The sequence below is a fragment of the Mus caroli genome, chromosome 3, assembly GCF_900094665.2.
Source record: "Mus caroli chromosome 3, CAROLI_EIJ_v1.1, whole genome shotgun sequence".
NCBI classification, from domain to species: Eukaryota; Metazoa; Chordata; class Mammalia; order Rodentia; family Muridae; genus Mus; species Mus caroli.
In genome coordinates, this window is record NC_034572.1 from 34,539,912 (window position 1) to 34,554,934 (window position 15,023).

Here is a 15,023-nt window from a genome sequence, read left to right on the forward strand (position 1 = left end):
TTATGCCTGGGTCTCCAAAGTCAGGTAGGAAAGGTTTACAGCAGGTTGACGTCAACAGAAAGGCTGCAGAAACCTGCTTCTCTAAGAGATAACTTGGAATAGAAATATTCTTCCAGAGAGCCAATTCAGCTGGTTGTCTGATCACCAGTTAGCAGATTTTCATTTGAATAATGGACGTTTAAATGTACCTACACTTTACATTTGCATAAATGCAAAGCAGCAGACTCCACATATAACTCAAACCAATATGGTGGGGGAAATGAGGGAACCGTGTGAAATGGTTTCTGAGGACAAATACTTTACTTGGTCTGTGATCAGTCCATGTCCTCTCAGTACATAAGCTGCTTCTCTGGTACCCAATGGTCATTTTCACATTCACAGATGCATCTCGCAACGGAAACAGACCCCAACAGCTTGTGTGCTGTGCCCTAGCCACGGGTACCTGCATTAGGTGCTGTACATTAGACAAGAGCACAGGGCCTTACATGTCTCCACTCATACCTTCATGCTTCCTATCTAATGAGCAAGTATAAGGAGAGAAACGATCAACTTCACAACTGCTGGGGGCCATCTTACTTGTGAAGAAAGGACATTTAGGCAGGATCTGTCAGAGCTGATGTTCAAACTCCCCACAAGGCTATTTTCAGACCTAAACATGGAGTAATGGCTCATCCAGGACACATAGAACTGGCACACTCAACGTGCATGTCTCAGAGGCTATTTTCTGGAATGGTGGAGTTATTTTAAAAAACAAAACAAAACAAAACAAAACAAAAAACCCCAACAAAACAAAAAACAAAAACTGAGGATTTGTGGTTAACCATTTCCTTCCGTGTGAACCATGGAACAGAATATTCATCTACAGAGGTTTAAGTGGCTGAGAGAGGGGCAGGCTGGTGACAGGAAAGGAGGAGGGAGGGGAGGGGTCAGCAGTGGGGAGGTAGGAGGAGGAAAGAAAGAGGGAGGGTGGTCCAGAGTGCACTGTATACTTCAGAGCTTTATTGTTCAAATGTATGATTAAGGTTCCTAACCATAAAACTCACTGGTATTTGCCCTTGAATTCCATCGAACTATACATATGGAAGTGTATTTATTGATATGTTTCTCTGATTCTCTCTCTCTCTCTCTCTCTCTCTCTCTGTGTGTGTGTGTGTGTGTGTGTGTTTAAACTGGGTTGACTAAGTTTTTATATTTATAGCCCTAAATTAAAGCTATCATACAGCAACTGATGGGCTAGAGAAGTGGAATTGCCCATTCTCCAGTTTAAAGGGCATTGGTAAACGAAATCGCCTGTCACACAGACAACTTCTGGGGAGAACATCACAGCAAAGTGATAGTTGCACAGAATCCCCTGCTAAGCAATGTCCATTTGTTGTGTAAGGCTCCAGTTTCCCTTTTTCCTTATCCCACTAGGAGCTTTTTCAACCTTCTCATTTGTAAGTGGTATGTTTCCTATTGTTACAGCTGGCCACTATAGCATTAGAATTTGTCATCTGGGTTTGATACATAAAGTATTCATTTACCTTGCCGCGACTCTCAGCAGCATTTGCTCTGGGCATCTGTGTGGCCTGTGCAGTAGCAGGTTGCCTACAGCTCTAGAAAACCTGGAAGTGTGACCTGTCAATATTGCATCTGCACTCTTTTGGAAAGGAACATAAAAGGTAATGGAATTTATTGCAACCATCCCCCTCACTGGGAGCAAATACCAATGTTCTTCGCTTTGATATTTACATTCTATTTTTTTTCTTGCCCAGCAAATTAACCAGACTATAAAAATGGGTTTATTGGCTCCAAGGAAAGGAGCAACAGCACCCAGCTTTCAAGCTCAATCTCTCTGCACACATGTAGATAAGCCCAAGGTCCATAGAGGAGCCCATCCAAGCATCTTTTCTCCTAGGGCCAGGGATGGCTGGGGCCCTGATGGCGAGTCTCTGATCTGTTCTGCAGGAACACCTGGTGCGACTGAGGGCGACTCATAGTCTGAGAAGTGGCAATGGACCAGGGTGGGCATGAGGTGCACATAAGCGGCCATGAGGCAGTGGTTAGAATGGATGAGTTTCCCAGCACAGCTGTGCAGCCAGGCCTCCTCCTCAGCGTCCAGAGTTTGGTGGTGCAGGCTGAGCACACAGTGCTGGAAGCACAGTTCTGTCATCCAATTGCAGACCAACAGGAAGTCTTGCAAGATTCTCAGTTGCTGCTGCTGCTGCTGCTGCTGCTCCATCGTGCCCAATGACCAATACCACCAGTTAAAACTCACACCTCAAGAAACACAGACCTTCTTCTCTCCAAAAGCAATATTACACATAATGAGTCTAAATTCAGTTTTATTCATGCATAACATTCTATACTTTTTCAATTAATCAAAAGTTCTATGAGCACTCTGGATCCAGCTCACCCTTCACGATGGAAGTTGGCTTCTGTGGGGTTTGGATGGGAGATGTGGTTGTTTGTTTTTAATATTTATCATAAGTTATTTTAGTTAATTTAGTCTTGCTTTTCAAATTGTCCCTTTTTACCATTAATATAAAGTAAATAGGTGCTTAGGGGTTGAGATTTGAAGCCTATGTGTAATGGTACATCTTAGGATGTTGACAGTGCATTTAGTAACTTGCTACATGAAGAAATACATGCAATTCTTGAGTGTATAAATAAATGTATCTGTGCTGTGATGTTTATTTCCATAAAAACATATGTTTCTTGATTATTACTAATTTGTTTTCATATTTAAAAACAAATCCATGCTGCCAGGCAGACAACAAACACCGCATTCATTACATTTCACCTGAGAAGTTACTCATACCCAGTAGCAGGAAGTTCTGTGAGGGACTTCCCTGTATCTACACCAGCAATTACAATAGTCAAAGTCTCAAATGAACTTTTAATGTTATTTAACTTTTTCATTTAAATATGTGTATATTTGCCAGAGACTGTGTGTATCATCTGAGGATGTGCAGTGGCCATGGAGACCAGAAGAGAGAATCAGATCCCCTGGAACTGGAATTACAGATGGTTGTGAGCCACCATGTGGATGCTGGGAACAGAACCCAAGTCTTCTGCAAGAATAGCCAGTAGTCTTAATTGCTGAGCCATCTCTTTAACTCCTAATTTTATTTATTTATTTTCTTTTAAGGTTATAGACTTTAAAGCTTGAAAGAATCAGTAATATGCATTGTTGTAGAAATTTTAATCCTAGTCTGGAGTTTCTACCCCACCTTGATCATTCCTTTCCTGGATAAAAAATACACACAACCTTTATATTTAGAATAAGCCTTAAACAGCACAAGCAGATATCTACCCTCTGTGCTATTAGAATCTATTTTCCTATCAATAACCCTGAGTTATTACTTACCATCATTTACTAATCAGAAATAATTCGGGGGGTAGGGAGGGGGTGGGGAGGGAATGGGGAGGGGGAGAAGTCATATAGTGTCACTTGGGAGTGAATGTGAACTCTCTTATCCCTGGGGAAATCAGGTCTGTGTGGGGTGGGGAAAGGGCATATTTAGCATTACAATACACAGCAAAAGACCAAACATGAACAATGCATGTAAAAATAAAATTGATTGTGAATTATATAACCTCTAGGCAGGTTGAGCCACTAGCTCACAGAGTAGAAGGCAGGTGCATAACTGTAAATACAAGTGTCTGTGTAAAGATGCATGGCTATGCATGTGAAACTCTGAATGTTTAAAGAAAAGTTTGAAGGACCGTGTGGATAAAACAAACATTTCTAGCATAGAAGTATATTGGGAAAGAATCTAAAAAATGTCTAAAAATCACAACCTTAAGAATTACCTGAGTGGGGCAGGTGTGGTGGCACGTGCCTTAACCCCAGCACTCAGGAGACACAAGAAGTCCCCTGTGTCAGTTCAAGGCATGCAGTGTTCTCACAGGGGTTCTAGGCCACCCCAGTATAGTGTGACACCACCCCTAGGCCACTGTATAGTGTGATGCCACCTCTAAAATAGCTAACCAACTAAATAGCTAAATGAAAACATCTGAGCATCTCCTCTATGTGCACACAGGAAACAGTGATGACTTGCTTCCACCTCCTCTGCATTACCCTTTTCTGTAAAATGAAGATTTTGTGATGTGAAAGAGAAAATACCAAGATGCACAGAGTCTTTGAGGGTGCCACGATCTACTGGCAGCTCAGGACTGGCTATAGGCAGGAAGTAAAGCTCTCATCAAAGTTTATAAATTAACATGAAATCAGACAAATTGCACAGATCAAATTATTTGTCTTTTGTCTTGACAGAAACCATGTAGTCATTTCAAGGTTGCTCTTTGTCCCTTCACACTCACACATCAGCTTAATACTGACCTTGTAGATCTTTTCAATTTTTCCTTAAATAAAAAAAAATGTTTCAAATCAATGAGATAATTATTTCAGTTTCATATTTGCTATATATTTAACTTAGAGTTTTATGTTGGCTTATGTCTTTCTTCTTGAATAAATAAGTTACTTTATTGTTTCCTTAGGCTGGGGCTGTATTTCAGTGATGGAGCCCTGGCCTGGTATGAGGAGACTAGATTTTCAATCCTCAGTACCAGTGAGAAATTTTTAAAAACATTATCTTTAGTGTAACTATCATTAAGTAGTGTGAAGGACATCCTCACAGGGTGATAATAGACCATGATGCAGGAGCGAGGCTGTGTGTGAAACAGTGGCGGAGGGAGTTACTTAGCTCAGAACTGCAGATCACAGAGGTGTGAGCCAAGGACAGGTGCTGCGATCTCTGTGTGTTCGCTGGATGCTGAACTGTGAGCATGCATGACAAGCTTCATCGAGTGCCTTAGACTTTCCAGTTCTCTTTCTAGTCCTCCTTTCATCTTCTGTTTCCCTGTATCAGGAACCTTGTGAATGGCAAGGGAAGGAAAAGAAAACTGCAGTTATTCTTAACAAGGAAAATGTGTATTTATTGTTGCTAAGCTAAAGAAATTTTGATGCCAAGAGAAGCCGTTAAACCTGAGTGAGAAAGAGTGTCGTGAACCAAAACCTATAAAGAGGACATGTTCAACTCTGGGAACGCTGCACTCTCATTGGTTTAATTTTATGACGATTAAATATTTTATAGTCCTTTAGCCTCATGCATGTCAAGCAAAAACAAATTATATACAAGCAGAGTTGATAAAATTGAAATGAAAAGGTTGTTTGTAGAGGGAGGAGCTGGTAGGAAGTTGTGGTAAAGATGCAGCCTTTAATTCTTAAAATAACTTGTAATCTTAAAGAATTGTAAGTCTACATTTGAATTCATTAATAGCAAGGACTTTGATGGGCTCATTTTCAGGACCTGGGAATTCAAATTAAAATATAGCTTCCTCCAATCTGATTAAAAACCAAACGAATCTGATTAAAAACATCTTTAAAACTGTTACTAAATAAAATAACTATAACTGTACCCCGTCTTTTCCCTAGGCTCATAATACAGTTCCCATGTCCTTGCACTGGGCTCTTGCAGCTCTGGGCCACATTGAATCATGGCTGTTGCTGGTCTCCTTCCATTGAATTCCAAATTGAAGGGTGGTTCATTTAACTATAGTTCTCAAGGGTCCTTTATGCAATTCTAATGTACAGATAACTAGAATTTTGAAGAGATATGATTATAGCTTCCTATTTCAGTTTTGAAAATAATGAGCAGCTTAGGGATACTTGGTGTGTTGCTCAGACCCACCCCACAGTGCTCAAACTCTTCCCCATCCTGGAACAAGTATCCATGACCTTCTGATACAGACCCTCGCTGGCCTTCTGATATGGGCCCTTGCTGATCTTCCGCTAGGGTAGTGTGATGGTTTCGTTTTCATTTTCAACTAGATTAGCCTTGAAATCACCTAGGAAATGCACCTCTGAGCATGTGTTTGAGAGTATTTCCAAAGAGAACTAACTGAGAGGAGAGAACTCACTCTGAGTGTGCCTAGCACCATTCTGTGACTGACCTCACAGCCATAAAAAGGAAGAAGTGACTGGCACCCCAACTTTCATCTTGTTCTGCATCCTGACGGCAGCCTGGCTGTGACCTCACACTCACCATGTGCATGCCTTCCTCCTGGCCATGGCCGACTAGTCTCACATAGTGAAAAATCAACCCTTCACTCCTTCAGCTTCTTTTGCCAGGTGTTGGTCATAGATTGAGAAAAGTTACTCATTTAAGAGTAGATGACTGAAGGAAACTCTCAGCTGACTATAGAAAAAGGGTGGCTGGACACTTTCGAATTATCAACCCAGGAAAACAGTTTTACCTTGCATTCTTTATGTTTCAAAGAAGGTTCCAGTAAACTGAAGCCTGAAGCCTGATAGCAGCAGAATAGGGTCTCATTGCTACTTCACTCTTTTGCAGAGAGCCTGCTAGAACAAGCTGCCCAATAAAAATGGTGGCGCTCCAACCTGATCTCAGGGCCTGGTTGTAAAGATTTCCCACCAGCTACAGTCAATGCCACCAGAAAGCTGTAGGAAGCAGATGACAGCAGTGTGTGGAATGAGATCATTTCTCACTCAGGACCCTGCGTTATCGTTGATGGGCACACGTTTGGTTGTGGCAGTCACGGCCATGCCCAGCTGTCACGTTTTTTTTTTCCCTCATCTGTGTGCAGAGGTCTCTGAAAGCACAGGAGTTTAAACATCCAGAAGCAGTAGCTATTCACAAAGACACTAGAGTTAATAAGCAGAACTGGCATTACATGTTTCATAACAAAGAGACAAAGAAGCCTGGTAAACTCTCACACTAGAGCATTCTGGGAGAGATGTGAGTCCTTGGTAGCAATCTTTACAATATTTAAAGCCACCCTGATCTTCAACAACCAAGGCCTTCCTATTAAGAAAGTCATATTTGAGATTTGGTTGGGAGGATGAAGGAATTACAGAGGCTTCTTCATCCTATGAATAAAATAAGGCAAAGCAAAACTGTGTATCATCAGCAGCTAGAACTCCTCTGCTCCAAAGAGAAGACCATGGTAAAACAGGAAGCCTCTTTTATTATTATTAATTTTTTTATTTTAATTAGGTATTTTCTTCATTTACATTTCCAATGCAATCCCAAAGTCCCCCATACCCTCCCCCACCCACTTCCCTACCCACCCACTCCCACTTCTTGGCCCTTCATTCCCCTGCACTGAGGCATACACTTTGCCCCTTCTTGGAATTGGGAACAAAACACCCATGGAAGGAGTTACAGAGACAAAGTTTGGAGCTGAGACAAAAGGATGGACCATCTAGAGACTGCCATANCNNNNGATCCATCCCATAATCAGCNTCCAAACGCTGACACCATTGCATACACNAGCAAGATTTTGCTGAAAGGACCCAGATCGAGCTGTCTCTTGTGAGACTATGCCGGGGCCTAGCAAACACAGAAGTGGATGCTCACAGTCAGCTATTGGATGGATCACAGGGCCTCCAATGGAGGAGTTAGAGAAAACACCCAAGAAGCTAAAGGGGTCTGCAACCATATAGGTGGAACAACAATATGAACTAACCAGTACTCCCTGGAGCTCGTGTCTCTAGCTGCACATGTATCAGAAGATGGCCTAGTTGGCCATCAGTGGAAGCAGGAAGCCTCTTACTCAACCTGCTTTAAGTGCTATTGATACAGTAGGTCCTTTTTGATGTTGGTTGGAAATCACAACCTACTGCTTGAAGCACTGACATGAAGTCATTCAGTTTCACTTCATGAACTTTTCTATAACTGGGGTTCATCTAAATTCTGTGATAGAAATAAATGATCTCAAGTTGGTAGCTTGGAAAGCACAACTTCACTTCTAATACTCTATAAGCAGGGCATACGACATCGGCATCTTGGAAGAAAAAACGGTTGCCTTTTCAACATTCAGACTACTACTAGGCACTGACATATGGAAAGATTGTGGGAAAGCATCCGGGATCCCCTCAGAGACAGCAAACATTATATGTACTCACTTTGCCTCAGCCTGGTCAGCGCTGGCAGCCCATTGTGTGTCTCATGGAAGAAACCAAACTCTAACTGACCAGACTAAGTGCAGGCTTCACGGTGTGCTCTGTTGCTCCGCGCTACTTTATTCCTAGAGAAAATGCTATAGGGATGGAGAGACACTGATCTCAGTTTCAGTCCTCAATAATGAAAATCATTAGTGCATCAATCCCAGTCACTTTGTCATTGAAATGTCATTCTTTCCACATGGACCTTTACAAAATAAACATACAAACACATAAGCATACAATGCATACACATGACTACATATATACATGCAGAAGAGGTAACAGACATATCATTTAAAATTTCATATGCTTTGAATTAAATAGTGAGAAATTGTAGGGCCAGGGAGACCTCAAAGTGGCTAAGACCACCTGATGACTATGCAGAGGACGTGAGTTCAGTTCCCATCACAGTTCCTAGCCACAGGCATTGTGGTTCATAACTGCCTTTAACTCCCGTTCTGAGGGATCCAAGATCTCTTCAAACTTCCACAGGGACCTGCATGCACATACATGCATTCAGTCACACACACATAAAAATCCATAAACCGTAAAATGCATTAGCTTACTTGTGTTTTTCTCTTTGTCCCCAGTACCTTTCCCAAGTTCAGCATTGAGCAGAAATTCTGAGCTGGTTTTTCCACGAGGAATTGACCTCTACTAAGACCGGGTCAGCAGAGATGCTGAATGTATGGTATGGTGGTATGTTGTTGTAGGAGCTTATGTGTAAATTTTTCTAGTAAACTCTTACCAAGCATACATTGTGTGACCAGAAACTTTTCACTGCTTACCTCACCCAGCATGTAAACAGCATTTTAAACCTGTGCTTCTAATCAAGCTAGCACCGTGATTTGAATTCATAACAATAGAGGTTGATCATACTTCTACTTTCTGATGTTGCTATTATTCTCTTAAATTTCATTTTTGCTCTTTTTTCCTATAGGAATTAAACTAGAAATTTCCAATTGCATCTATTAAAACCTTGAGTTATTACTCCTCCTCATCTCCACTGCAGATAGACAACTTGGACCCATAAATTGAGAAAACTTGACTGGTAGCCATGGTAAGAGTGGCTGATTGCCTCGTCCTAACCTTAAGACTCAGGAGGCAGCCACTGTTTACTAAGTTACTAAATTCTCTGCCATCTCCCTCACCTTGTTCCTAAGCTTAATTGGCCAGTCATCACTAAGATAATGCTATCATGCATTTTTCCATGTTTGGGAAGATATTCCTATGACTAAATAATCGCAGAAAGTTGAGCAACTGCCTGATAGAGGAAAATGGAAGCTAATTTGCCATGTCACCCAAACTTATGATTCAGGTTTCAAAAAATAGAAAATGCTGCCTGCTGCAGCCGTGCATGGAATGTAACCATTATTCAAAGTATAAACACGCAGAGATCGAATGTATGACTGTCAGTAATGACTAAACTTTGGATTTTAGAGTAAATTCACTTGTCAGAAACCACGAAACCCTGTAAGACTGATTCCAGCCACGAGATCTAACCAGAGGCCCAGGAGGAGCTCCATGCTCAACAGAGCCAATCCCGATCCCTGACAACACTTGGCCCAAAAGACAAAACCTGCTACGCAGTGTCGGTGAATGAATGACAGGTCTGCTTTCATCTTCAGCTGGTTCCCTTGGGGTTCTCTCTAACAATTACAGAGGGAGTTTTAGTTCATCAACATTTAGACAGAGGAATGTCCGTCTGCATCACAGTAAAACAGCAATTGGTGTCCCAGATGCTCAAAGCTCCTGTGTGGCAGTCCCGTGGCAGGACACTGTGTTCTTAACAAGCAGTCAACGCCAAATAGCCATTAGTATCAATACTCATAACACTTCATTTTTGGTTGAATCCTTAAAACTTCTTTCAGTCACTTGAACTAGTCGTAAGAAGACCTGAGCAAAGACTGATAATGACTTCGAAGAACATGTCAAGAATCACGTTATCTTAATTGTATGGTTTTTATAACACGCTATCTTTCCCAGAGAACCTGGCACAGGCAGAAACTGAGATGCAAAGGGGAAGCTGCAGACCAACACATAACCAGTCCTTGCGCTGCCTTCTTGTCTATTTTGTGTCCATTCTGTAAGGCGCTTTGTGCACTTCCATTATCCTTTATACTCAAGTATGTTTTGAGGATCCTTTCCTCCGCTGTACTCCAATTTCATGAAACCTGTTCTGCCGATCGTTGGGGCCATCGCCTGAGTCAATGCAATCCCACATCAGAAAAAGGTCTGTAGTTCTCTTGGCCCATCTTTAAGTATATGGGGTCTCACATTTTTATTATTTCTGCATTATTCCATCAATGGGTTGTCCCAAATAGGAAAAAAAAAAAAACCACCAGACACACTTTATAAATGTATATAGTGAAAGTAAACATAGATAACAAGTTGACTTCCAAAAAAAAAAAAAATACAACTTACGATTCTGCAGGCAGAAGTTAATGTTTCTTAAGTTAGACAGTGATTTACAGTTTTCTGTTTGCTTGCTTGTTTTTTGTTTGTTTGTTTTAGCATTTTGGTGTCTTCAGACCTGATCTCATGGAGAAGTAAGCTTAAAATTTACCATGTAGCTAAGATTGGCTTAAAGTACCAATCTTCCCGTCTCTCTGCCTCAGAAGTGGTAGTCTAAGTGCACTCCAGCTCCTTTAGTATCTCATCCGCAAGTCTTCTTCCTCAGACTGTGAGCTTTTTCAATGAGATAATTGCATGTTTGTTCTTTAACTCGTTGTGGCCTAGAGACTTCATGATGTCCACTCAGCATATGTTAGTGGATCAGCCCTGGATCAGCCCTGGAGTCACCCTTCATGAAGGAAACAGAGCTGTCAGAGGTTAGTGAACATTCTTAGAGTAGGCTTCCTTCTCATGCTCCCAAGAGAAACACAGTTTTCTGCAGAGCCAATCAGTCATTATTATTCACTAAGCTGTACGGTTCTCCAAAATGCTACATATTTCACATCTTTACCTTATTCAACCTTAAAGTTCAAAGTTATACAGTAATTATGCAATTCATCATCCAGAGTATGATGTTACCTCAACATTATTTGTAAATTGCTTATTGAGAAAATGGTTTAATCCATTTATAGTATTAAAGCAATACTACTTAGAAATAACATTGAAGACTACCTTACATGTATACCTATTAATTTTATATACCCCTAAATATTTTGGTGTTTGCAAAATATCAGAAGCAGTTTATCATATCTGATAGAATATATTTATGTATTTTTGTAAATTTTATGTTGATTCAATACTTTTTAAAAAAAACATTTGTAATTGAAATAGAATTATATCACTCACCCCTCCACTTCCTGTCTTTCCTTACAACTATTCTTCATTAAACCCCCTCATGCCCCCTCAACTCTCACAATGATCTTTATTTTATTGAATGTGTTAAAAAGACACATATACATCCACACATGCTATACATATGTGTGTATAAATACAATCTGGTGTCTCTGCTTAGTGTGTGTGTGTGTGTGTGTGTGTGTGTGTGTGTGTGTGTGTGTGTGTGTATTCAAGGCTGACCACTCTGCACTGGACAACCAATAAGTGTCTCACTCGTCTGAGGGAGAGACTAATTCTTCATCTAGTCACCAAGCCACCTTCACATTTAATACCACTAATGATACTGCTTTGAAAAACATAATTTTTCCTACCAGGACAAAAGTTCACTTTTTCCAGATAATAAGAAACTAGAAGAATGCCACTGTTGAACAGTTACTGCTGTGTCCATAAAGAACACTCCACATAAAGGATTGTCTACTAATGCCAGTTGAACAGCTTAATGTGCAGAACTGCCTAGCACATCCAGGAGGGTACATCCATCATATGATCTTTCCTTACCCAACCCACCTACACCACGCGACCTCAGTGTGCTGAAGCTGCCGCTGGCCCTTATTTAATGGAGTTTTCTGTTCTTCAGCCTCCTTCAGTGGAACTGATGATGTTTTACATGTGACCCATGCAGATCCAGGCCTCCAACATTCTCTCACCACCCATTTGTCCTTTTTAAAGGCACCAAAGATTTTGGGGGAAAGGTGTGGGGTACCACAATCCATGTCACTCATTATTCTGTTGATAGCCTTTAGATTGCATCATATTAGGAATAAAGGCACTAGAATGCTATTCTTCAAGTTTTTTGGATACCATACTAGATCTACTCACCTCTTAGCTATCTGCCTATCGTGCAATCACCACCAGGGTGATATGTGTTCCTTTAACATTGTTAGAAACTGAAATCCAGCTCTGTTAAGCAGGCTTCTCATTTGGAGCACCTCACAATTCTCGAGCAGTACTTGTGATTTTTTTTATTTTGGATTGTAGAATCACCGGTATGTTAAATGCTCATAGAACAACATTTACCCACTTTGAAAGTTAGAACTTTCCTGAATGGCAGATAAGACAAGTTACAAGCTTACCAGAACCATGTCTAACTTTCTCAGTGTACAGCTGCATGATTTTCATTGTTCCCTGACAAATGTGTTTGCATGATCACTCCAGACAGGTAAATCTTAAGAACCCTAAACTGAGTTCATGATAGTGCATATAGTGTGACCACATAGTCACCTCCAGAGAATAATCCTCTCACAGAGAACATTTGATTTTCTAACTTGGAATAGAGTAAAGCCCATTGCTATTAGGACTAAATAGCTGGTAGTTTTTCTGTTGGAAATATCTATGATGCAGATATGAAACTGTGTTCCTCCTGTTAACCGTAATTCATGTTATAAATTCATAGCAATTATGTCAGCACATGCATTTAAAGTAGAAAATTAGAAAAACTGATTTAGAAAAAAATGTTACTTGAAAGCAAATTTACTCGATGTAATTATGATTGTGTTGTCAATGAGTCTCTTATCTTCATTCGTAAATGTCAACAAATATTTTGTCAACTTACAGAAATCATCACCGGCTTCCCTGAGAAAAGAACAACTCAATTCCAATTCTTAAATTTCTCATTAAACATACCATTTTTTGCCATCTTATGCTTGAAAGGATTTATTACAACATTAAAAAGCTAAGTAATTATATATGTGCATATGTATAATTATGAGTCTACATTATATGATGTGTCTATCAGCAACTCCAGCCAGAATGCAGAAAGTACCCTTTGTTAGAGCTACACCAAAGCCCTTCATCACTTCTGCGTCACGTGCGTTTCATATGTGCTTAACCTATAATTTGCCACATTGGTCATGCTGAGTGCTGGCATGCTGACAGCTTCATTATCTCTTAGGCAACGGCACAGTCTTGCATTCTCAGACAATCTTTTATACTGCATTCTGGATACATAAACAGACTTTGGTAGCAGACATGCTCCACTTGAGGGGCTGACAGTGTAGATCAGGCTTACTGCTTTTTTCTATCATGCACTAGGCTCTGGATTTCACACACATACAGAATAATATACACATACTTATATTTATGTTCATGTCCAGCCCATGCTTGGGAATTGTGTTGGCTTCTTCTTTCCAGGCTCGTTTGGGGCTTTCTGACCCCTCATTCTGTCTATCATTTCCTATACCCAGTGTACTTACCTAGCCACAACCAAACCTTCCCATTTCCTTGACCCAGACAGTGTGACACTTTGCAGGTGAAGGCTGCAAAGGAGAGTGACAGCCATACTCTCTTTCTCATCTGGGGTCACATAGGATGAAAGGGCTGCTGGGACCATCAAAGTCCAGCTTCCATCCACCGTTACAGAACAAATCTCAAGCTCTATCAGCCTGTCCTTGATTCCTCTTTAACCTGCTAGTGAGGGCCTTCTCAGATCTTGCCACCCTCCCTCTCCACCCTAGTAATATGGTATACATATTCTCTGTGGGTAGTAGACAGATCTCCTAGGTTCATTTATCATAGCATAGGGAGGCCCCTGGCTCCCGTTTTATTAACTAGATTCTCTCCAACTTACCTTACTGTTGGTTAAATATGGGTGTGTGTGGAGGGTGGCACATTCCTGTGTGGAAGCACACAAGTGCTGCGTGTGTGCCTGTCGTGGTCAGAGGACACCCTCTGCTGCTGTTCCTCAGGAACTGCCCACCTTCATTTAGAGACAGGATGTTTCCTCAGTAAAACTAGAGATCTGCCTGTCTCCATGTTGGCTTGAGATGAGATCACTAGGGTATACCTTCAAACTGAGAGCTTATGTGGATTTTAAGGTTTGAACTCAGGCCTTGGAGCTGATAACTCAGGCACTTTTCTGACAGCCATCTCCCTATCCCTGTTAGTGATTTCAGAAGAGCTTTTCTCCCTGTGTTTTGACAAGCTCACAACATCAGCAAGGAACATGATGCTTCCTAGATGTGAGTGTGTGTGAAAGGACTATTTAAGAAGAATATTTGTGCTTCTATGTCCTTACCTAATTTACTTTTGGCAAAAATGTGTGAAAACGAGGAGGAAAATAAAGTTTGTTTTTGTGGTTTGAGCACAAGTGAAGGTGGGTGGATCTATGAGGTACACTTTGGCTAAGCAACTGAATTTCTGGCATTTTCTTAACCTTGGTGCCTGGATGATAGCTGGAGTCTTCAATTGTTTCTTTCTTAGTAAGACTCAAAGTGGGACATCAAACTAATGAAAACCAGACAAACACAGCCATCATCAATAACAAAAACACCTTCTCTGCTCACCACAGAACACTGCGCCTAGTGAGCTGCCCTAGTGAGACAGGCTCAGCAGACTAGATTAGCACACATTCAGCATTTCCCCAAGGCAGCTGAATTACCTTGGAAGGAGTGTGAGACCTAGGGATGGCTATGATTTTATCATCTCTGATCAACTCACATGTGCAAAAACTTGCCAAGTTAAAAACTCTACTGCACAGGTTAAAAACTTGATACCGTAGACAAACTTAGCATGGCATGTGGAGGGTTCCATGCCTCCCTAGGATCGCATGTATATGCATGACCACTTTGTTAAACATGAGAAATTTAGGACAAATGACAAACTAAATACAAAATGAAGATACCTAGTTAAGTAGGATCACCAGAGCAGATTCAGTTGTAAAATCTCTCTACATCTAGAGCATAAAGCATTTGTCTGTGGGAAGGCAGCATACTGTTCCCTATGGGTA

The 15,023-nt window shown here is 41.0% G+C and overlaps 1 pseudogene; it reads right to left on the bottom strand.

Moving 5' to 3' along the window:
* Positions 1-1,825: 1,825 nt before the first annotated feature.
* LOC110291128 lies at positions 1,826-2,221 on the bottom strand (annotated as a pseudogene).
* Between the last annotated feature and the right edge of the window lie 12,802 nt (positions 2,222-15,023).